At 47.4% G+C, this 24,774-nt stretch overlaps 1 long non-coding RNA gene across 1 annotated transcript; it reads right to left on the bottom strand.

Moving 5' to 3' along the window:
• Nucleotides 1-1,609: 1,609 nt before the first annotated feature.
• LOC117877086 lies at nucleotides 1,610-21,499 on the bottom strand. The gene is made up of 3 exons (XR_004645604.1): nucleotides 21,240-21,499; nucleotides 20,452-20,538; nucleotides 1,610-1,791 (listed from the first exon to the last, which is right to left on the bottom strand). It is a non-coding gene; the product is annotated as an uncharacterized LOC117877086 (long non-coding RNA).
• Between the last annotated feature and the right edge of the window lie 3,275 nt (nucleotides 21,500-24,774).

Raw genomic sequence — 24,774 nt, 5'->3', positions numbered from 1 at the left:
AGTGTGGACCCCTTTGGAAATCTATTGTCCATATATATAGTTGAATTCTGTATAGTCAGTTTTCAGTCTAAGTCTTTCACAGACCTCTTAGACATAGTCCATGGACCCCCTGGGGTCCGCAGAGCTCAGGTTGAGAACCACTGTTCTAACAGATCATTAGACCAACTCCATTCTGCACAGTAGGAAAGTTCCACAAAGGAGCACAAAGCAGTCCAAAGCCAACAACCCCCTTTGCACCAGCTGATAGTGGATATAAACAGGTGTGAATTCAATCATGGTCACTTGGGGTATCTAAGCACCTGACTTTCAGGCACAGTTGTGTACTTAAAAGTCTAAGTAACAGTAATTTTGCCCACAATGATGCAAGTGCAAAAAAGGAGTCCAAGTGAAGGATGGACCTAAAACTGCTGACTTTTGCCCTTACTGCAATATCATTGTCTTTAGAGGGGGTTAACAGGATATAAATCGGGGATAATTTGACCCTTAAAATCTAGCCTTAGAATGTACTAATCTCACAGCTAAATCCGCCCCTAGTGATAGCTGTAGATCTATTTGGAACTGATGTAGGGGAAACCCTGGAGTGGTGTAGTGCCAAGTTTAGCAGTTCTAGGTCACCAGCCCATTGCCTGGGGAGTGGACTGAGTACTATGGTGTTCCTGCTATTCACAGTTAGTGGAAAGGACCTTTGGGGACATCTGCAGCAAGGTGCACATTCGAGTAGCCCAGCAGCTGCTCAGAGTTGTGCCGGGGGCACACAGTTCCCTGGCCAGGCCCAGAATAGAAGAAGTGCAAATGTACTGTACAGTCCCTCCTGTCTATCCCCACTCAGGTCCTGAGCCAAGGGCAGTTCAGCTTGGGAACTGGGCTCAATAATTGCCCTACTAGTAAAGTCACAACGGTGTAGCCTATTGGTTTGTGCTCCTCAGCCATCTGTGCCTGATCCACAGGGGACATGGATCTGCTAGCGCTCTGAGCTAGAAAGTGTTAGCTCAGCCTGTAGCAGTTCTCCTTTTAGCTCTGCACATCCCTGGCTCAGTCACCTGTGTGTCAGCCCAGATGGTGGCCATCACCCCTATAGTCGACTGTAGGTTCTAGATTCTATTGTTTCCCATGGAAATGTCTTAGCTATAAAAAAACAAAAATGTAGATAATTTTTTTAATGACATTGCCAGGGGCTCAGCCTATTAGAGAGCATAGTTCTCAATGTAGCTACAAAATCATCAGCCAAGGGATACAGGAAGGACAAAATCCATTACTTTGTCATTCCAAGATGGCTTTTCTATGACTAAAGCCATTTGTATAACGATTTTGGAACACAGCAGTAATCAACGCAGCACTCCTGTCTAGTAGAGGAGTTATATGCCTAAGCATAGATATGTCAGACATGGTATGATGGACAGTGACTGTATGGTGCAGATGCTGCCTAATGCAGGCCCCTCTGGTACATAGCAAGCCTCATTGCTCCTAATCACCCAACAGCTGTGAATGAACTGGCATTAGCACCCTGTTGGAAGGACGTTATTGTGATTACACAATGGATATTCTTTCACCCCCATAAAATAGTTCCTAGAGAAGACTCTGAATATTCTATTCTCCCTGGCACAATAACATTCTGGTTTCTTTGATTACTTACTTTAAAAGCTCTTTTTTCATATATTTCCACAGCTAAATCTGATAGCGGGATGTGTAACACTTGTAGCACTTACCATCTGTAGAACCACATGAGTAAAGCATACACCAAGCCCCAAAAAATGCATGCAGCAATCACAGCACCTAAAATGTACTTTCCAACTGAAAATAAAAAAAAGACAAGGAAACAATTAGCTGCAGATTGGCCTTTCCACACATCTGTAAATACAAACCCCAACCTGTGTTGTATATGGCAATAAATTGCTGGTGTCAAAGCTTGTTCTTTTTAAAGCATTTTTGCCTGCATTTCATCCCCTTCCTTTCCAGGCCTCGCCAAATGCTTCTCTTTCAAGCCAGGAGGAATAGGAAATGTGTGAACAACTTTATACTGGGAGAGACCAGAATCTGGTTGTACACCATTATTATTTATATTACAATACTACCTGAAGGCCCTAACCAAAACTAGGGCCCCATTGTGCTGAGCTCTGTGCACAAACATGGTAACAGACCGTCCTGGCCCTGAAGAATTTGCAATCTAGACAAGCCAAAGGGTGGGAGAAAGGAAACATTATTCCCATTTTATAGCTTAGTAAGGCCTGGTCTACACTAAAAAGTTCAGTCGTCATAAAGGACCTGGTAGTGTAGACACATACATTAACAGGTCAACTTAAGGTGGCTTCCTTCAACTTAAGTTGCCTCTGACTACTTCTGTAATCCACCTCTGCGAGAGGCATAGTGCTTAATTCAATTTTCATGGGTCGACAGCGAGCTAATGCAGACACAGCGTTGTGTAATTCAACTTAATTGGCCTTCAGGTGGTGTCCCACAATGCTCATCTGTGACCGCTCTGGAGATCATTCTCAATTCTGCTGCACTGCAGCCAGGTATATAGAAACAGCCCTTCTCCAGCTAACCCCCGGGAACTTTTGATTTCCCATTTCCTGTTTGATCAGCACTGGGAACATGCCAGCTTGAGCACAGATGATCATGGAGACTACGCGCTCCAAATCCGCTCCAGCCTGGTCTGCACAGGAGGTGGTGGATCTCATCACTGTGTGCAGGGCCGGCTTCAGCATTTTTGCCGCCCCAAGCAAAAAAAAAAAAAAAAAGCCGCGAGCGCAATAGGCGGCAGCAATTGGAAGAAAAAACAAACAAACTGCGATCGGCGGCGGCAGTTCAGCGGCAGGTCCTTTGCTCCTAGAGGGAGTAAGGGACCTGCCGCCCCCGAATTGCTGCAGGTGCCGCCCCTCTCCCTTGACCGCCCCAAGCACCTGCTTGTTAAGCTGGTGCCTGGAGCCGACCCTGGCTGTGTGGGGAGAAGAGTCTGTGCAGGCAGAGCTTCAATCCAGCAGAAGAAACGCTGACATCTAAAGATGGCTTGTGGAATGGGGGAGAAGGGCTACATGAAGGACATACAGCAGCGCCGTGTGAAAATAAAAGAACTTTGCCAAGTGTACCAGAAGGCAAGGGAGGCGAACAGTCGTTCTGGTGCTGAATCCCACACATGCAGGTTCCTACAACGGGCTGCATGTGATTCTCGGGGGTGACCCTATGAGCACCCCCACAAGCAACATGGACACCTGACAGGTGTGTGAGTCTAGGGACAATAAGGAGGAGAATGGGAGACAGGCGCACAGTGGATCCATTCTCCCCGAGAGCCAGGAAATATTTTTAACCCTGGAACCCTGTGGGTCACAGGAAATCACGGTGGCTGACCGTGATGCCGGGGAAGACACCTCTGGTAGTATACAGTTACAATCAAAGTCCAGTTAAACTTTAGAAGGCACACACATTTGGTGGTATTGCATGTTTACTGTGAAGAAAAAGTGAGGTGCTGTGGTTCTCTGCTTACAAGAGGCTGCTCCAGCTACGCAGAGGGTGGACCCTGGAAAAGACTGTTTAGGTGGACTGGGATAGCCCGGGAATCCTCCATGGATAACTCTAGGAAATTTTCATGGAGGTACTCTACAATCCTTTGCAAAAGGTTTCTAGGCAGGGCAGTTTTATTTCTTCCACCATGGTAGGACACTTTCCCACACAACTCCTGAATTAATTCTGCTGGCATCATTGCGGTACACAGCATAGCAGCATAAGGACCAGGTCGACACCCAGACGCTTGCAGCATCTCCTTCCTTTCCACCTCTGTTACCCTCAGGAGACTGATATCACATAGGGTCCCCTAGGGGAAATGGGGGACATTCTCATTAAAAGTGCCCTTACAAAGGAAAAAATGGGCATGTAGACCCCCACACACATTCTGGATCGCCAAACCACGTGGCCGCTAATGTGCCTTTACTGTGCTCAGCATGGATCAGCAAGTAGTTTAAAGTGGCTGATAGGGGTCTGGGGCCCCACATGTGAGATTCCATAATTTGGCAGTGAAAACATTCCCTCTCACACCCCCGTTCGTTAACAGCTTCCCATGGTACTATGGGGAAGGGCCATTGTTTGACTAGCTACCTCTGCTCCTGACATGAGCCTGCCATAAACTTCATTAAAAGTGTGGTCACGCATGACTTGGGGGGAGGGGTCTACTCACCATGGCTGGAACAGTAAAACAGCGCAATGAACGGTTATGGATTCTGATTATGTTATGGCTTGTACCTAGTGTAATAAGGATTTTTTTAAAAATGAAAACGGCCTTACTATGGGAACATTTTATTGATGCACAATGGTTCCTTTTATTTTTTCCCATGACTGACAGCTGGAAATGTGTCCTTTGGTGTGTCAACACCTGAAAGCAGACTTTCGCTGATTAGAAGGAGGAGAAAGAATGCAGGAGGACATGTTCACCGAGATAATGAATGCCTCCAGGACAGCTGACATAGAGCTGAGAGCGTGGAGGATTTCACTGTCTGAGAACTTAGACATTGACATGGAGAGCAGGAAAGCTTCCAATGAGCAAGAGCGTGCAGCGCAGGATGAGATGCTTCGGATTATGAGGGGACCAAGCAGACATGTTGAGGCGTCAGGATGAACTGCAAGAACAGAAGCAGGAGGGTAGAGTCCCTCTGCAGACCCTGGTGGACAGCCAGCCAGCATGGCCTGGAACAGAATCACCCTCCCCCAAGCATTCCATGAAGCGTGGGCAAAAAGTCCATTATCCCTTTCACTTAACTCAGGGGGAGGGTACAAGGAACAGAAGGTGCCCATTCACAGACCTTTGATGGTCTGGAATGCAGTGTTATGTTACACAGCTGAAAACATTTCTCCAGTTCCAACTTTATAACCCCTTTCCCCCCAAGGTTATCTTTTTTTCACCCTGTTCTTCCTCTTTACTTATGTTTGTTAAATAAGTAGATGGATTCAAGAAATAAATGTTCTTTATTGAGTAGAAGCAGTGGGCTTGGGTGGGGGGTTGGCTTAACAGGGACAGTGATACAAGGCAGGTGAAGGTTGGGAAAGCACAATGCAGACAAGCAGCTCACATTGCTGTGACTCATTATTGAAACGGCTTTTCAAAGTCTCACAGATTCGCAGCCCCCCTTGCTGTGCTCTTCTTATTGCCCTGGTGTCTAGCTGCTCAAAAATGGCTGCCATGTGATTTGTCTCAACTGCCCACCCCTGTGGAAAATTTTCCCCCTTTTTTCCCCCACAGATATTATGGAGCACACAGCAGGCAGCTATAACCAGAGGGATGTTTTCTTCACTAAAATCCAACCTCGTTAGTAAACTTTTCCAGCGCCCTTTCAAATGACCAAAGGCACATTCAACCACTATTCTGCAGTTGTTGAGCCTATAGTTGCACCGTTCCTTACTGCTGTACAGATGGCCGGTGTATGGCTTCATGAGCCATGGGAGCAAGGGGTAAGCTGAGTCCCCCAGGACAACTATAGGCATCTCAGCATCATCAATGTTCATTTTGTGGTCTGGAAAGAAAGTCCCGGATTGCAGCTTTTTGAACAGACCCGAGTTCCTAAAGATGTGTGCATCATGAACCTTTCCCGACCATCCACCAGTGCTTGCAACATCATTGAAAAGTATCCCTTTTGGTTTATGTACTCTTTGGCAAGGTGGACTAGTGCCAAGATTGGGTATGTGTGCCATCTATCACCCCACCACAATTAGGAAACCCCATCACAGCAAAAGCATCCACTATGTCCTGCACATTTCCCAGATTCACTACCCCTCGTAGCAGAAGTCAATTAATGGCCTTGCACACTTGGAGCACAGCAGCTCCCACAGTTGATTGGACAAGGAGCAGAAGGAGTGTGGGTGGCCAGGCAACTGGGGGATCCAGTGGCGCCACAAGCCAGGACCTGTCTTTTTATTCCAGAGCAGTCCAGCCAGTCCCTATAGTGCAGCATGGGAGAGCCTGATGCAGGGGCAGGAACCTCTAGTAAGTATGCAGTTTGCTTTGATATTGCAGGGACACAGTTGTACATTTACTCTTTTTTTTTTTTTTTAATCATGCTAGAAGAGGTAGTGAAATAGCAACTCCACCTCTATTGGTTATCTGCTTCTCATTCCCCTGTACAGTTAGGCACAGGGAGCCATGCAGAACAGTTTATTTATGTGCACCGGGATGTCCCGTGAATCCTCCATAGAGATCTTGAGGAAAGTTTCCTGAAGGTAGTCTGCAATCCTCTGCTGAAGGTTTCTGGTTTCTTCTGCTGCGGTAGGACTCTTTCCCACACCACTCAGCAATTACTCCAGCAGGCACCATTGCACCACTCAGGCTAGCAGCATATAGCTCCAGTCTGCAGCCAGAAGTGAACAAGAGTGGTTACCCTCAGAAGTGAAATATCAGCTAAAATCACTACTGCCAGAGGAAAACGGTGCCAGTATTCAGTTCATTTGCCCTATCTGAAGATACTCATGCTCGTGAACTAACCCCCCCCCATTGCCCCAACTCCCTCCCTCTCCCCTCCAGGCCATACTCACCATGGCTGGGATTGTAGCTGTGCTCTATGAATCCCAGGAGAAGTGAGAACGTGGTGCTTGCAACTTGTGTGGCTCAAGAGGAGTGAGTTCAGTATACCATGTTTCCATGTATCTTATACAATTGTGAGTGTATTCACCTCTGTGCATTGTATCTTTTGCAACGGAAATGTGGCCTTGAGGGCTCTCCATCCACACCAGCAGAGCAGCTCACCCAGACAAGGGGGAGAAGGAAGAGGACGCAGGATGACATGTTTCAAGAGATCCTGCAAGACTTTTGGTGGTTGGGCTACTGAGCACAGGTGGGCTGCAACATGAGGCTCGGCCCCGCTCCGGCCGGGCTGCTGGGTCAGGGGCCATTCCTGTGCTCCGGCTGGGGCACTGGTTCGGGGGCTGCTGGGGCACTGGGTCGGTGGCCACACCACGCGGCTCGGCCCCACTCCAGCGCTCCAGCTGGGGCGCTGGGTCGGGGGCTGCACCACGCAGCTCAGCCCTGCTCCAGTGCTCCAGGCAGTTTGCTAAAGTCTGCCTTCTTGAAATCCATTGTCTTTATTTTGCTGTTCTCCCTCCTACCATACCATTATAGCCCTGGTAGCTGGCTGCTCAAAATCATCAGACAAACATTTCACTTCCACCTCGGTGGAAACTTTCCCCTTTGCTTCACAGATATTATGAAGCACACAGAAGGCAGCTATAACTATGGGGACTTTTTTTTTTTCCACTGAGGTCTAATCTCGTGAGTAGACAGCACCAGTGGCCTTTCACATGGCCAGAGGCTCATTCTGCATCTGCTGCGTCTGTAGTTGCTGCTGTCGAGGTTGCTGGTGTATGGCTTCATGAGCCACAGGAGTGAAGAGTAGGCTGAGTTTTCCAGGATCGCTATTGGCATTTCAACATCCCTCAGTGGTAATCCTTTGGTCTGAAAAGAAAGTCCCTTTTTGCAGCTTTCTGAATGGCAGGGCTGGCCTTACCATGAGGTAAACTGAGGTGGCTGCCTTAGGTGCCAGACTGTGGGGGAGGGTCACTAGGGCCTGGTCTACACTATGACTTTAATTCGGAATTAGCAGCGTTAAATCGAATTAACCCTGCATCCGTCCACACAACGAAGCCATTTCGAAATAAAGGGCTCCTAAAATCGATTTCTGTACTCCACCCCGACGAGCGGAGTAGCGCCAAAATCGATATTGTCATTTCGAATTAGGGTTAGTGTGGCCGCAATTCGATGTTATTGACTGCCGGGAGCTATCCCACAGTGCACCATTGTGACCGCTCTGGACAGCAATCTGAACTCGGATGCACTGGCCAGGTAGACAGGAAAAGCCCCGCGAACATTTGAATTTTATTTCCTGTTTGCCCAGCGTGGAGAGCACAGGTGACCACAGATAGCTCATCAGCACAGGTAACCATGCAGGCCGATAATCGAAAAAGAGCACCAGCATGGACCGTACAGGAGGTACTGGATCTGATCGCTATATGGGGAGAGGATTCAGTGCTAGCAGAACTTCGTTCCAAAAGACGAAATGCCAAAACTTTTGAAAAAATCTCCAAAGGCATGGTGGAGAGAGGCCACAACAGGAACTCAGATCAGTGCCACGCGAAAGTCAAGGAGCTCAGACAAGCCTGTTAAAAAACAAAGGAGGCAAACAGTCGCTCCGGGTCAGAGCCGCAGACATGCCACTTCTACGCCGAGCTGCATGCAGTTCTAGGGGGGGCCGCCACCACTACACCACCTCTGACCGTGGATTCTGAGGCGGGGATAATCTCATCAGCTACACCTGAGGATGCTGCGGACGGGGAAGAGGAGGAGGAGGAGGAGGACGAGCTTGCGGAGAGCACCCAGCACTCCGTTCTCCCCAACAGCCATGATCTTTTTCTCAGCCTGACTGAAGTACCCTCCCAACCCTCCCAAGCCAGTATCCAAGACCATGACCCCATGGAAGGGACCTCAGGTGAGTTTACCTTTTAAATTATAAAACTTGTTTTAAAAGCAAGCATTTTTTAATGATTACTTTGCCCTGAGGACTTGGGATGCATTTGTGGCCAGTACAGCTACTGGAAAAGTCTGTTAACGTGTCTGGGGATGGAGCAGAAATCCTCCAGGGACATCTCCATGAAGCTCTCCTGGAGGTACTCCAAAAGCCTTACCACAAGGTTTCTGAGCAGTGCAGCCTTATTCCGTCCTCCATGGTAGGACACTTGACCACGCCATGCTTGCAGCAAGTAATCTGTTTCATTGCATGACAAAGCCTGGTAGTGTATGGTCCCAGTGTTTGCTGGCATTCAAGCAACATCCGTTCTTTATCTCACTGTGTAATCCTCAGAAGAGTGATATCGCTCATGGTAACCTGGTTGAAATACGGGAATTTAATTAAGGGGACAGAGGTGGCCATTCCTACTGGACTGTTTGCCTGTGGCTGAAAATAAATCCTTCCCTGCAGTTAGCCAAGCGCGGGGGGGGGGGGGGGCAGGGGGGGGGGTGTTAATTTGGTTCCTGCAGGGATCTTCCCTGATACCAGCCACGCGGTAGGGGGAGGGATAAAGCGATCATCCAGAGAATTGGATGGCGGGGGTTAGTTTGTTTTCTGCTACTGAAGGTTAACAGGAAAACCACAGCACTCAATGGGCTTTGCTTGGTATGTGGGAAAGGAGGGTGCAGAAGCCGAAAGACAATGGCTTACCATGGCCGCATGCAAGCCGAATTCTGTTGCCCGGACCTGCGTCTGTGATCTCTAGCAGCAAAGCCACAGGCACTCAATATTAAGAGGCAAAATGCGACCTTGTACAGAAATCACATGTGTTATGTAATGTGAATAGTGTTGGTCACCATGAAAGAGTATAAGCATTGTTCTGCAAAATGTATCTTTTTAAAAAATTCTCTCCTTTTTCCCCTCCCTCCAGCAGCTGCAAATTTTTCAAGCCTCCCTCCTCCGTCCCGAAGGCTATCTCAGATAAGGCAGCGGAAAAAGAAGACGCGAGATGAGATGTTCGCAGAAATCATGGAATCCACCCGCAGTGAAAGAGCTCATCTGAATGAGTGGAAGGACACGGTTTCAAAGTATAAGAAAGAAGCCAGTGAACGTGAGGACAGGAGGGACCAACGTGAGGAGAGGAGAGACGCTCAAGATGAGAGGTGGCGGCAGGAAGATCAGAGGAGGCAGGGTGCAATGCTGGGGCTGCTGCGTGAGCAAACAGACATGCTCCAGCGTCTGGTGGAGCTTCAGGAACGGCAGCAGGATAACAGAGTGCCGCTACAGCCCCTGTATAACCCCCTTCCCCATGTTCCATAGCCTCCTCACCCAGATGTGTAAGAACACGGGGGGGGGGGAGGCTCCGTACACCCTCCCATTCCACCCCAGTGGACAGCCCAAGCAAAAGGCTGTCATTTTTTTAACCTTTTTAGTGACCTTTTCCTTCCCGCCGATCCTCCTCCCAAACCCCACCCGGGTTCTCTCCCTCTTTTTATAATCAATTAATAAAGAATAAATGATTTTTAAATGATAGTGACTTTATTTCCTTTGAAAGCAAGCTGGGGGGAGGGGGAGGGTGGGTTCCTTACAGAAAATGAGTCAATAAAGGGGGCGGGTTTTCATGAAGGAGAAACAAACAGAAATTTCACACTGTAGCCTGGCCAGTCACAAAACTGGTTTTCAAAGCTTCTCTGATGCACAGCGCTTCCTGGTGTGCTCTTCTAATCGCCCTGGTGTCTGGCTGCGCGTAATCAGCAGCCAGGCGATTTGCCTCAGCCTCCCACCCCGCCATAAAGGTCTCCCCCTTACTTTCACAGAGATTGTGGAGCACACAGCAAGTAGAAATAACAATGGGGATATTGGTTTGGCTGAGGTCTGAGCGAGTCAGTAACGATCGCCAGCAGCCTTTTAAACGGCCAAATGCACATTGTACCACCATTCTGCACTTGCTTAGCCTGTAGTTGAACAGCTCCTGACTCCTGTCCAGGCTGCCTGTGTATGGCTTCATGAGCCATGGCATTCATGAGCCAAGGCTGGGTCCCCAAGAATAACTATTGGCATTTCAACATCCCCAACGGTTATTTTCTGGTCTGGGAAGTAAGTCCCTTGCTGCAGCCATTTAAACAGATTAGTGTTCCTGAAGACGCGAGCATCATGAACCCTTCCTGGCCAGCCCACGTTGATGTTGGTGAAATGTCCCTTGTGATCCACAAGTGCTTGCAGCACCATTGAAAAGTAACCCTTGCGGTTTATGTACTGGGTACCCTGGTGCTCCGGTGCCAAGATAGGGATATGGGTTCCATCTATCGCCCCACCACAGTTAGGGAATCCCATTGCAGCAAAGCCATCCACTATGACCTGCACATTTCCCAGAGTCACTACCTTTCGTAGCAGCACCTCAGTGATTGCTTTGGCTACTTGCATCACAGCAGCCCCCACAGTAGATTTGCCCACTCCAAATTGATTCCCGACTGACCAGTAGCTGTCTGGCGTTGCAAGCTTCTACAGGGCTATCGCCACTCGCTTCTCAACTGTGAGGGCTGCTCTCATCTTGGTATTCTGGCGCTTCAGGGCAGGGGACAGCAAGTCACAAAGTTCCATGAAAGTGCCCTTATGCATGCAAAAGTTTCGCAGCCACTGGGAATCGTCCCACACCTGCAACACTATGCGGTCCCACCAGTCTGTGCTTGTTTCCCGGGCCCAGAATCGGTGTTCCATGGATAGAACCTGCCCCATTAACAACATGATCTCCAAAGCACCGGGGCCCGCGGTTTGAGAGAATTCTGTGTCCATGTCCATGTCCTCATCACGCTTGTCGCTGCGCTGCCGTCACCGCCTCCTCCTCGCCTTGTTTTTCTGGTCCTGGCTCAGCATAAACTGCACGAAAACGCGCGAGGTGTTTACAATGTTCATGACTGCTGTCTTGAGCTGAGCGGGCTCCATGCTTGCCGTGGTATGGAGTCTGCAGTGTTCACCCAGGAAAAAAGGCGTGAAATGATTGTCTGCCGTTGCTTTCATAGAGGGAGGGGTTAGGCTGTACCCAGAACCACCTGTGACAATGTTTTTTGCCCCATCAGGCACTGGGATCTCAACCCAGAATTCCAATGGGTGGGGGAGACTGTAGGAACTATGGGATAGCTATGGGATAGCTACCCACAGTGCAATGCTCCGGAAATCGACGCTAGTCCCGGTACATGGACGCACACCACCGAATTAATGTACTTAGTGTGGCCGCATACATTCGACTTTATACAATCTGTTTCCAAAATTCGAATTATATAAATTTGGATTAATCCCGTAGTGCAGACATACCCTAGGACCCAGAGTGTAGAAAATTGTGTCTGCTGCTGGTGCATATGTATTCTCTCTGCTTTAGATGCATAGAGATGGTGGAGTGCTGTGCTGTGCTGTGCTGGAAGAAGGAGGGCACAAGAGACATAACAGGCAGGCAGGAGAAAAGGTAAGAGGGAATAACAGAAAGCAGCAGGAGCTGCAGGGAGAGAGAGGAGGAGGAGCCTCTTCTGTACCTCTCTAGCACCCCCAGGAGCCTGGACTGATTAACACCAGCTTCTCAGGGAGCTTCCTATTTCCTGCTGCTTCGCTGAACCCACTTGAGGAGAACAGGCAGTCAACTGAAGTAGTAGGAGCCAGTTAGGCCCTTAAGACGCTGTTATCTTCCCTCACTCAGGCCCTGCTACCAGCCTGCTTATTTGTCCCCTTCAACTGAGTGTTGAGAGCCACTATAGCTGGCACAGAACAGCAGTCATGAGTGAAAGAAGAAAACGCCCCCCTGGGGCAGCATTCAGAAAAAGAAAGAAAGCAAAGGAAGCTTTTCTATCTAAGCAGGAAGGAGCTCTCCTGAGATACATAGACACAAATGTTCACGATGAGCCTTCTGGCCCCAGAGAGGATGTGAGTGGTGAGGAGTTGCCTGATCTTCCAGTTAGTCAGAGTGCAGGTGACCTGGCAGCTACTGCAGCATCCATATCTCCATCTCAAATGGATGTAACCATGCACATTCCTAAAGAAAAGTGTAGATCAGAGAAGAGTGTGGTGGAGGCGCAAGAAATAGCTGCTGCTGAGTTTAGTTCCTTAAGGCTAGATGATCCAGGACTGTGGACCCACTTGAGCCGTAGCCTGGGGGACTTCCTTGTACTGCATAGGCCACAGCAAGTGAAAAACTTCATGTTCCCCAAAGACAATGAAAATAGAAGTTTCCATTCAACACATTACTGGCGTGAAATCCCCAATGGTGACAAAGTGGAGAGGCCATGGCTTATGTACTCAAAACCCAGAATGCTGCATACTGTTTTGTTGCAAACTCTTCCAGTCTAATGTTCCAGCCACATTGGGCTCTACAGGAACAAAGGACTGGAAAAATCTGGCTAGAAATCTGGCATGCCATGAGAAGGCAGCAAATCACCAGAGGGCATTCCATAGGTGGAAAGAGCTTGAGATGAGACTAAGGTTAAAGGCCGCCATAGATGATCAGCATCAAGAGAAGATTGTATCAGTCTCTTTACTGGCAAAATGTTCTAAAAAGCTCATTGCCATTGTGAGAATGCTTGCTACCCAAAACCTAGCACTGCATGGCACTTCAGATCAGCTGTATGTGACAAATAATGGAAACTTCCTTAAAATTGTGGAGCTGATGGCTGAGTTTGATGTTACTCCAGGAGCATCTAAGAAGAGTCACCACCTGAGAAATGTACACATACCACTACCTTGGAAAAACAATTCAAAATGAGATCATACAGTTACTGGCAACAAAAGTCAAACAGAAGATTGTGGCAGATCTGAAGTCAGCAAGATTTTACTCTGTTATTCTGGACTGCACACCTGACATCAGCCATATGGAACAATTGACTTTAATGATGCTTTTTGTAACAACAACAGAACCTAGTGAAAATGTCCCTGCAATGGTGACTGTCAGAGAGCATTTTCTAGAATTTATTGACATTGATGATACTACAGGAGCTGGTATGACAAATGTGCTTCTTAAAAAGTTGGAAGATACGGGAATTGCAATAGCTGACATGAGAGGTCAGCAAAAAGAAGAGGAGTACTTGTGGCACCTTAGAGACTAACACATTTATTAGAGCATAAGCTTTCGTGGACTACACCCCACTTCTTCGGGCTGTAGTCCATGAAAGCTTATGCTCTAATAAATTTGTTAGTCTCTAAGGTGCCACAAGTACTCCTGTTCTTTTTGTGGATACAGACTAACACAGCTGCTACTCTGAAACATGAGAGGTCAGGGCTATGATAATGGTGCCAACATGAGAGGAAAGAACAGAGGAGTGCAGACACAGATCCAAGAGTTAAACCCTCGAGCTTTTTTTGTCCCATGCAGTTCTCATTCATTGAACTTGGTGGTCAGTGATGCAGCATCAGCTTCTAGTGAGGCTGCTGAATTTTTTAATGTAATTCAAAGCATCTTTGTATTTTTCTCTGCATCAACTCATCAATGACAAATTTTGAAGCAACATCTGGGAACATCCTCTCTGACACTGAAACCACTGAGTGCCACAGGATGGGAAAGTCAAGTGGAGGCAATAAGGCCTATCAAACACCAAATTGGGAAGATAGATGATGCCATAGTTGCCATTATGGAGGATAATGCTATGACAGGAGCTGTTCGTGGGAGAACAGTGGCAGAGGGAAATGGAATCACCAGAATTGTACATAACTTCAAATTTCTGTGTGGCTTAGTGTTGTGGCATAACATACTGTTTGAAATAAATGTTGTAAGCAAGAGACTCCAAGGTGTTGACCTTGATATATCTGGAGCAATGGAACAACTGGACAAAGCAAAGTCATACCTACAGTCAGATAAGGGATTTCAAAAAGTTTTGAAGAGTGCACAGAAGCTGGCAGAGGAACTTCACACTGAAGCTATTTTCCTACCCATTCAAGAATACAAGAGTCACCGAAGAAGAAGACATTTTTATTACGATAATCCCATAAGAGACTCCGAACAACAATTCAAAGTTGAATTCTTTAACCAGGTGCTAGATATTGCAATACAGTCAGTTAAAGAACGCTTCATGCAGCTCAAGGAACACAGCAGTATATTTGGGATGTTGTATGATATTCCAAAACACCTCACTCTACCTGAAGAAGACCTACACCAGCAATTCAGGGCACTAGAGACAGTGTTGACGCATGATGACAGGCGCGATATTGATGTGAGTGATTTAGGTGATGAACTGAAAGCTCTTTCAAGATACATTTCAGCAGGATCAACTCCAAAGGCTGTTCTGGAATATATGTGCACAAATAAGATGACCACCCTCTTTCCAAATGCTTTTGTTGCTCTGCGCATACTTCTAACGCTTCCTGTAACAGTTGCCAGTGGAGAATGCAGCTTCTCCAAGCTGAAGTTAATAAAAACACATCTACGCTCCACAATGACACAGGAGAGGCTGGTCGGCCTTGCAACCATCTCAATAGAGCATGAGGTGGCCCAGACTGTGGACCTTCAGCAGGAAACAGTTCAAATCTTTGCAACCAAGAAGGCACGGAAAGCACCACTTTGATTATTCAAACAGATAAAAATGCCAGTGTTTACTATGCACACAAGAAAAGTTACATTTGCTGTTCAGGCATTTGAAAGTTTAAGTGTTACTTAAATTTTTTGAACAAGGCATTTTAAGTTGTTAGTTCTCCTTTATTGGGGTAGGTAGCCGAGCAGTACCATGAGAGGAGTAGAACAGGAAGAAGGCAGAATTGAGACCTTTCAAAGTTTTGGGCCAAGCGAGGGGGCATGGGGGCAGCATTTGAGCTCCCCGCCTCAGGTGCCAAAATGTTGTGGGCCAGCCCTGCTGAATGGGCCTGTGTTCTTAAAGATGTGTGGCTCATGCACCTTCCCTGACGGTCCTGGTGATCCCCAGCACTTGCAGTACCACTGAAAAGTAGGGAGTTGCCAATTCTATCAGGATGGATCAGGCTTCATTAGCACTGACCCCCCACTTGGTAAGGCAACTCCCATCTTTTCATGTGTTGTATATTTATACTGCCTACTGTATTTTTCACTCCATGCATCTGATGAAGTGGGTTATAGCCCATGATAGCTTATGCCCAAATAAATTTGTTAGTCTCTAAGGAGCCACAAGGACTCCTCACTGTTTTTGCTGATACAGACTAACATGGCTACCCCACAGACTAGACGCCTTCCTAGTCTGGGCCCAATCCTTTCCCCTGGTACAGTCCTTGTTAGTTCCAGCAGGCATCTTAGGTGAAAAGCAGGGGCTTTCTCATGACTGGGAGCTCTCTTTGTCCTGCTCCACCCCCTTTTATAGCTTTGGCACAAGGCAGGAATCTTTTGTGTCTCTGGGTCCCCACCCCTCCTTCTAAATGGAAAAGTACCAGATTTAAGATGGATTCCAGTATAATGTGACCTGGTCACATGCCCCATGAGACCTCATTCTTCATTAGCCACGAGCTGGCACACATGTACACAGGAAGGTTTGCAAGTAAACAGAGCCATTTACAACCAATTGTCCTAGTCAATGGGAGCCATCAAGATTCTAAACCACCATTAATGACCCACACTTTGCATAATTACAGTAGGACCTCAGAGTTATACTTCATATTTCTAGCTTCAGATACAAGGATGATACATGCATACAAATAGGAGGTTATAACCTTTGTTATGATACCTAACAAGTGATCTTTTGTATAAAGCATATTCCAGTTACATCATATGCACACTCATGAGCATATTTCCATAAAACATTATGGAGTGCATCGTCACACTTGGTACTTATTTAGTACTTCACATCTTCAAAACACTGTACAAATACTTACTGAGGGCATGGCTACACTTGCAAATGTAGAGCGCTTTGAGTTAAACCAGCCTTCGTGGAGCGCAGTAGGGAAAGTGCTGCAGTCTGTCCACACTGACAGCTGCAAGCGCACTGGCATGGCCACATTTGCGGCACTTGCAGCGGCATTGGGAGCGGTGCATTATGGGCAGCTATCCCACAGAGCACCTCTTACCATTCTGGTGCTGTGGCTTGTGGGAAGGGGGCAGGGGTGTGGGGCATTCTGGGTCCTGTCCCAACACCCCGTGATGCATCGGTTCGCATCCCAGCAATCCCTGTGCTTCCGTCCACATTGCCGCCATCTTTCAATGTTTTTTGTACCGCGTGCTCTGTCTTCCCTTTCGGTTTGTGGGAATGGAGCCCGAACTGCTAAGGAGTATGCTGACGAGTCTCGCCAGCACGTCATGTTTGGAAGTCGAGTTACTCCTTAAGATCCAAACTGACAGTGAGGACTCTGATGATGATATGGATTTGAGTAAAGCATACGACATGAATTGCTTGTGGCATCCATGGACATGCTCACCACCACGGAATGCCACTTTTGGGCTCAGGAAACAAGCACTGAGTGGTGGGATCACATCATCCTGCAAGTCTGGGATGCCGAGCAGTGGCTGCAGAACTTTCGGATGAGAAAAGCCACTTTAATGGGACTGTGTGAGGAGCTCACCCCCATCCTGCAGTGCAAGGACAGGAGGTTGAGAGCTATCCTGCTGGTAGAGAAGCGGGTGGCTATTGCAATCTGGAAGCTGGAAACTCCAGACAGCTACCGATCGGTCGCTAACCAGTTTGGAGTGGGAAAGTCGACCGTTGGAATCGTGTTGATGCAAGTTTGCAGAGTCATTAATAGCATCCTGCTCAGAAGAACCATGACTCTGGGTAACGTGCATAATATTGTGGCTGGCTTTGCACAAATGGGTTTCCCTGACTGCGGAGGGGTGATAGATGGGACGCATATTCCAATTCTGTCATTAGCCCACCTAGCCTCCAAGTACGTTAATTGGAAGGGGTATTTCTCTATGGTTCTCCAGGCGCTTGTGGATCACTGTGGGCATTTCATTGACATTAATGCAGGCTGGCCTGGAAAGGTGCATGATGCACGCATCTTTTGGAACACTGGCCTGTTCAGGAAGCTGCAGGCCGGGGCTTTTTTCCCAGATGAGAAGATCACCATAGAGGAAGTCGAAATGCCCATTGTGATCTTTGGAAACCCCACTTACCCTTATGCCGTGGCTTATGAAACCCTCCACAGGGAGCCTTGACAGCAGCAAGGAGGGTTCAAAAACAGGCTGAGCTGGTGCAGAATGACTGTGGAGTGTGCTTTTGGCCATTTAAAGGGCCGCTGGCGCTCTCTGTATGGGAAGCTGGACCTGGCCAATGACAACATCCCCGCGGTTATATCCGCATGCTGTACCCTCCATAACATTTGTGAAGGGAAGGGTGAAAGATTCACTCAGGCATGGAACTCGGAGGTTCAATACCTGGAGGCTGAATTTGCACATCCAGAGAGCAGGGCTATTAGAGGGGCCCAGCACAGGGCTGCAAGGATTAGGGATTCTTTGAGGGAGCAATTTTGAGGCTGAAAGCCACCAGTAAAGTCTGGTGCCCTGCACGGGAGTGAAGTGCAGTGGTTCAAATGTTAGTAGGAATCTGTGTTTGCTATGCTGACTTGCAGTGCCTGTTCCTTCCCTGGGCTAAGGTATCTTTTACTTTATGCAATAATAAAGAATGTTTTCATCGCCAAAAAATCCATTTATTGAAAGGAAACACAACTGCTTGGGAAACAGAAAGGGCAAGGGGGTGGGGTGGGGAACGGTACAATCACAGATTTGCGTATGTCCTGTTATCATACTCAGCCTTTCTGTCTGGAGTGCTGTGCAATGAGTGCTGCACTTCAGGATGGCTATAATGCATGGTGATGGGGGTTAAGTACAGTGGGTAAGGGTCATAGTTTTCAGGGCTGGGTGGTGAAGCTAGAGGTATTGGAGGCAGCTGGTGGCGATAAGAACCCGGACGTTGGGGAAAGTGCATTGGAGGTGACATGGGGGCACAAGGGAAACAGTTTTTGGACAAGGGCTGCAGGGAGGGAGGGGTGTCACGGTAGTGCTTGGCCTGCATGGCTACGAGCGCCTGGACCGTGTCCGCTTGGCGCTCCATGATGCTTATCAGCCGATCCGTGCTTTGCTACCAGAGTTCCGCACTTTTGTGCCAGAGCTCCTCATTCTGCTGGCGATCCTCCTTTCACTCTCCCTCCACGCCTGCGCTTTTAGATTCTCGTTAAGGGACTGCTGCATTACTTCATGCAGCATGTCTTCTTTGCTTCTATGTGGCCTCTTCCTAATTCTTTGGAGTCTTTCGGCCAGTGATAACATGGACAGCTGAGATCTCAAGATTGCATCTGTAAAGGCAAAATGCAACACTTAACAGAGGCAGTATTGTTCACACAAGACAGAGCAATGATTCCCCCGTACTTAAGGGCAAGCAGTTTACACAATAGTATAATTTGCCCATCCAAAGCGAGCGCACTTAACCCACGGGAGTCCCAAAATGGTGAGTAAGCACAGGGTCAAGGGGGACTGATTGTTTCACGGGTGTACTGTTCTCTGGATTTCTGTGCCTTGGGGAGAGCCAACAGCTGCAGGGGACCCCTATACTGAACACTGTCCCCACATTTTCCATTGGAGTTCGTCCTGGAAGAAATCTCGCTGCTGAGGGAGACCTGGGAAGCAAGGGAGGGTCTTCTACTGCAATGCGGCTTCCACCCTGGCCCATATGCAGCTTGCCTGTGTGCAGCAATGGTCCCCTCGCGGCCCAGTGGCGCGGACATATTAGCTTGACTGGGACAAGGACCACAGTGGCTCTCCCGATAAACCTGCACAAGTGCATTGCCCAACTCCTGATGAGACCTTTGAAGAGATCACTGAGGCTGATTACCGCGATGTGAGAGAGAACATCAATGCCCTATTCCGCATCTAGGCATGCATGCAGCCCTAACCCTCCTCACCCCAAGAGCCCGCACCGAATAACTTCCTTCCCAAAATAAAAACCACTTACTGGGAACATTTTCTGGTGTCTGTCCTTCCCCAAGCACCGGCCGCCGTGACTGGCTACCTTCCTCCTGGCTTGAGAACAGCTCCTGGCTGCATGTATCTAGGGATTCTGGGGTGTCTTCCTCCTCCTCAGCGCCCTCGCTCCCACTTTCCTCCTCCTCCTGCCTTGTTGAACTGGGCTCTGAAGTGTCCATGGTGGTCCTCAGAGTGGAGGTGGGGTCGCCTCCAAGTATCGTGTCCAGCTCTTTGTAGAAACGGCAGGTCGCGGGGGCACCACCGGAGCGGCGGTTTGCCTCGCAGGCTTTGCAGTAGGCACTCTGCAGCTCCTTCACTTTAACCCTGCACTGCAGTGCATTCCAGTCATGGCCCCTTTCCATCATGTCCCTTGATATCTGCCTGAAGGTATCGTAATTCCTATGGCTGGAGGGAAGCTGGGACTGGACAGCTTCCTCCTCCCAAACACTGATGAGGTCTAGTACCTCGCCATTGCTCCATACTGGGGATCGCCTGGCGCGTGGAGGCATGATCACCTGGAAAGATTCACTGAGAGCACTCCACGCCTGGCTAAGCAAACAGGAAGGGGATTTTCAAAATTCCCAGAGAATTTAAAGGGTGGGTCTGATGGGCAGGGCAGTAGAGTTTACAGTGATGACCAGAGTGGCTAGAATAGGCATTGTAGGACACTTCTGGAGGCTGATCAGAGCGCATTAACAGACCAGGGCATCCGCACTGGCACTGCAGCACTCCAGCAGGGGCGCATCAAATGTTATTCCACTTGCCGAGGTGGAGCACCAGGATCGCTCTAGCCGCGGAGTCTGGGCACTCTATGTGCCTTGCCAGTGCGGACGCGTCGTGAGTTAGAGCGCACGGGGCTGCTTTAATGTGCTCTAACTCACAAATGTAGCCATGCTCTAAGAGTGATATTCACCCTACTGCGGCACAAGAAACTAAGTGGTACGTAACCCTTGTTCTAGCCCTCTGAACAGGGGTGAATTCCCCCTTATCTGATTAATCCTCACAACAGTGCTATCAGCTAGTTAGCAAGAAGGGGCCAGATCCAAAGCTTATTGAAGAAATTTAGGGAGCACTAATGGTTTTTACCTTGTTCAAAGAATTCATCCCTCTTTACTCTCTGGAGTGTGGGAAAACTCACGAAAGGCATACTATGTGTGGGCTGAAACTGACCTCCTGTGTGGGGGATAACATACAATACAGAAAGCTTAGCAACTTCACTGAGTCATGTTTTCCAACTGTCCCTTTTAATCACTGGACTCAAAAGTCTACATGACTACCAATGTGCTCAGTCTCCCCCAGAGAAAGGCTGATAGCATTGTAGATGGCTATTATCTTGCTGGCTATATTTGCAAGAAGAACATGCTGAAGTGCAAATTTGAGCAAAAATTAAAAGTATGGGAAATTAAAAGTATTTACCCCTCCTCTCTTGATACATAATGGCAATGGCTAATGGGATAAGTGCAGAATGAGGCTTTCTGCTCAAGCATCAAGTATTGACCACTGCCAGAGGCACGATACTGGATTTAATAGATCAATGTTCAGATCCTGTAGGACAAATATTATATACTATTGGTTTTATTCCCATTTTCAGAGGTTAACAAAACCTGGGCTCTGAACGCACCCTGGAACTTTTGGAAAGTGTGAATTTGGATTCAGACTTTGTGACTGGCCCCCAACCTTTATAAGGAACTGAGGCAGGCTCAGCTCTAAACTTTGTGGCTTAGACCTGTCTCTGTGCTTATTGCCTCTTGAATAATAAATGCCTTTTACTTTGTTCCTTCGTCCAGTTGAAACAAAACCAACAATTATTTCAAAAGACAATTAAATATTATGGGGCAAGCGGTTGCAAAGACATGATATAAATAAACACATACATTCAGTTCTTGAGAGCTGAAGGAAATTGTTCTTTGACCTTGTGCCTCACAACACTACCACAAGATATGGAGTCTAATGTTTCTAGACTTCTAGTCCTGCTGGATTATTTTCTGAAATGAAAATATGATTTAAAAGGTTTTTTCTTTCAGAAATCCAGATGCTACCCTTATGATTATTTTCTTACATGAAAATAACCCTTTCACTGCTATCCCCAGCTCCAGTCACTGTTTGGCAGAAGAATATGACATGACAAGAATATGGATGACATGCTGAAAGCAATGTACTGAGCTGCACTGCAGCTGTGTTTTGCTCAATGTACCTGTTGAGGCAGCACCCAATTGGTTAAATAAAGCCATAACATCAAAACCCTAATAAAAGAAATGGCCTGTCTGACATGGTACAGTAGTAGGTATGTTTCATAATCATCTAGATACTTACAGAATGGCTTTACTCACAGTTACTAACCAGCCAAATCCAGCATAGAGAAATCTAAATGTTGACCTAGAGCTTATAGGAAAGAGAAGTCAACAGCAGATCATCTCCAGAACCAGCCAGTCATGTGATCCAATACAATTGACACATTGGCACCCAGAGAACAATGGAACATCACAGACTGTGACATCACTGTGTGATTTAACCTCTTAGCAACTGGGGCTAACTAGATGCTGAACAAGTTTTTTTTTTTTTAGAGAGAGACTAGAGGGGTGAGATAATATCTCTTATTGGACCGACTTCTGTTGGTGAAAGAGACACGCTTTTGAGCTTGCGATCTTCTTCAGGGCTGGGATGAACACAGCTACAATCACACCACCAACAAATTGTTTTTTTACACCCACCACATAACCATTGCAGGACCATCTGTATTTTAGGCCAGGTGAAGGGGTATATATGACTAATCAGTAGGAAAAAAGGCAGGGGAAGCTAGGACTGTGGCCATATTCATTTCATTGATCAATCTAGTCAGGCCACAATCTGATGTATCAGTTTGCACTCTGATTTACTATTTTTTAAACCAGTAGATTAGCAAAGGATCAACTGAGCAGAGACAATGGGCCAGACTCTCTGCTCCTGCGGCCCATGCGCAAAGCAACCATCAAGCCAGCTTAACTGGCCAGTGGAAGGCGACCTCTGTCTCAGACCCAGGCACAGTGAGCAGTCTGGAGTAAAGGGGGAGGAGTCTCCAGGGCATCTCTACAATTTGGCAATTCCTGGCTTTCCCAATAACTCCTTGAGGCCATAGTAGCTGGGTGTAATGTAGAGCAGTCCTTTACTCTGGGACCTGACCAGTGACCAGACAGCCCCAGAATCAGGGGACTGCAAGTCCTCTTTAAAGCCATTTTTGCCCCTGCAGCCCATGCTGAGCTGAGGGCAACTTAGCAGAACCAGAGAATATCTGGCTCTATTTTACCAAACTGTGTGCTGGTTTTGTGATTGACACAAATTAGGAATTAGAATAAGACCCACCAAAATCATTTCACTTGTAACCCAAGGCAAGATTTATGCACAAGGGTCAGACCATCAACTGGTGTAAATTGATGGAAGTCAATGGAGCAATACTAATTGGGGATCTGGCCACATATCTACTGGGCTCAAAAAGCCAGTGTGTTGGGAATTAATGACCTATTGTTTCAGAGGTGCTTAGCACCAGCGACTATAACTTTAAAATCCATGAGAGATGCAGATGCTCAATACCTCCACAAAATTAAGCTTTACGGGAGTATGCGAGAGAGAGAAGCGGTGAGAAATTGAGGTGGGCTGGGAACCCTAGCCTAGTGGAAAGATATATATGGACATCAAGGAGTTAATGCAATAATTTAGGAATTAAATAATGATTGAAAAATTATAAAGTAAAGAAACAAAGAAAGAGTAAACTGAATTCAGACACCAGGATGCTCCCTGCAAAGTCCCACTGGCAAACAAAAATTACCTTTAGTGGCAGTTCAGGTTGCATCAAGACATATTCCACCCTCGCAAAAACCTTAAAAGAATGGAAATAAGTAAGGAAAACGAGTTGTGGATCCTTTCCACTTTTGTATTTCATACAACACGATCAATAACATACTCCAATAAGGCTTTCAGGTTCCATCTTCAACAGATATGCATAACAAGCAACATGTATCCAACTTCATCAAACTTGTTTTTATATCAAAGGTTCAGCACATCTGACTGTTGTACATTTCATGCCTTTGAGAAGCTATTATGCCTTAATACTGTTGAGGTGACTGTTAAGGTTTTGTGTTTAAGGGTTATAACCCTATTAGGAAAAGAAGCAAACACTCCACATATCAGTCCTATGACATCACAGAATGTGTCTGTGGCTACATCGTGAGAGTGAAGCCTGCTTTACAACTGGAAGCAGAAAATAATATATAACATTACAAAACAGGTTTCCTCACATAAACAAAATAATAAAAGAAAATGATGTTGTCTCTCTCTCTCTTTTAAGCCCTTGTGTATTGACACTGATGCTTTTATTTGCTAATAGCCTATAGAAGAGAATAAGCCTAATGAATGAACATAAATAATACTGGAAAAAATGCAAATCCGGAAACTGTTACTACACACGATTTATAGAAATAGGCCACCAAAAAGAATGATTTTTACCATAAATGAACATCTTCCTCAAAGACTAACAAGTCATTAAAAATTAAAAGCATACAGTACACAAGTGAGGCAATGCAGCAGTAGATATGAAGAATGGGAAAGATAGTTCTAGGACAAATATTTGTTTACTTAGTTTACAATTCTGATGTTTGTTTTATTGGCTCGATGTAATCACTCAAGTCCTGGATCCATAAATTTCAATCTTCACTCTTTCAGCTGCCATAGCAACTTGATAGGTTAGTTCTCTGAGATCTTTTATAATCTCATCATTGTGAAATTTTGATAGCAACTCAGGGGCAGCTCTAGGCACCAGCAAAGCAAGCACGTGTTTGGGGCAGCCCATTTGCAGGGGTGGCAGGGATCCAGCATGGGAGCTGAGAACCAACAGGGGGCCCTGGGAGCTGTAGTTCCTTGGTTAGCTCCCTGCCTATAGAGCTAGCCCTGGAGCAGGGAAAGAACTCCATTTCCCAGCATTCCCTTGGCCACTACCAACAGGAAAGAGGGAGTGAGGTAGCTGAGACTTCATGCTGCAGCCTGCTATGAATGGAGAGCTGCACTGTGAAGGGTAGGGATACCATATTTTAACATTCAAAAAATAGGACACTCCACAGGGAGGGAGGGTAGCCCCACCCTGCCACCATCCACTCCCTCCGACTGCCCCCCACAGAAACCCCAACCCATCCAACCCCCCCTGCACCCTGTCCCCTGATCACCCCCTCCCGGGACCCCTGCCCCTAACTGCCCCCCAGGACCCCACCCCCTATCTAAGCCTCCCTTCTCCTTGTCCCCAACTGCCCCCTCCTCAGACCGCCCCAACTTCCCCCCCTAGGACCCCACCCCCTACCTGTCCCCTGACAAATCCCCGGGACTCCCATGCCTATCCAACCGCTGCCTGTCCCCTGACTGCCCCCCCAACCCCTGACCCATCTA

The sequence above is a fragment of the Trachemys scripta genome, chromosome 4 (genome assembly GCF_013100865.1).
Source record: "Trachemys scripta elegans isolate TJP31775 chromosome 4, CAS_Tse_1.0, whole genome shotgun sequence".
Classification (NCBI taxonomy): Eukaryota; Metazoa; Chordata; order Testudines; family Emydidae; genus Trachemys; species Trachemys scripta.
This window is presented reverse-complemented; position numbering and strand designations above follow the sequence as displayed.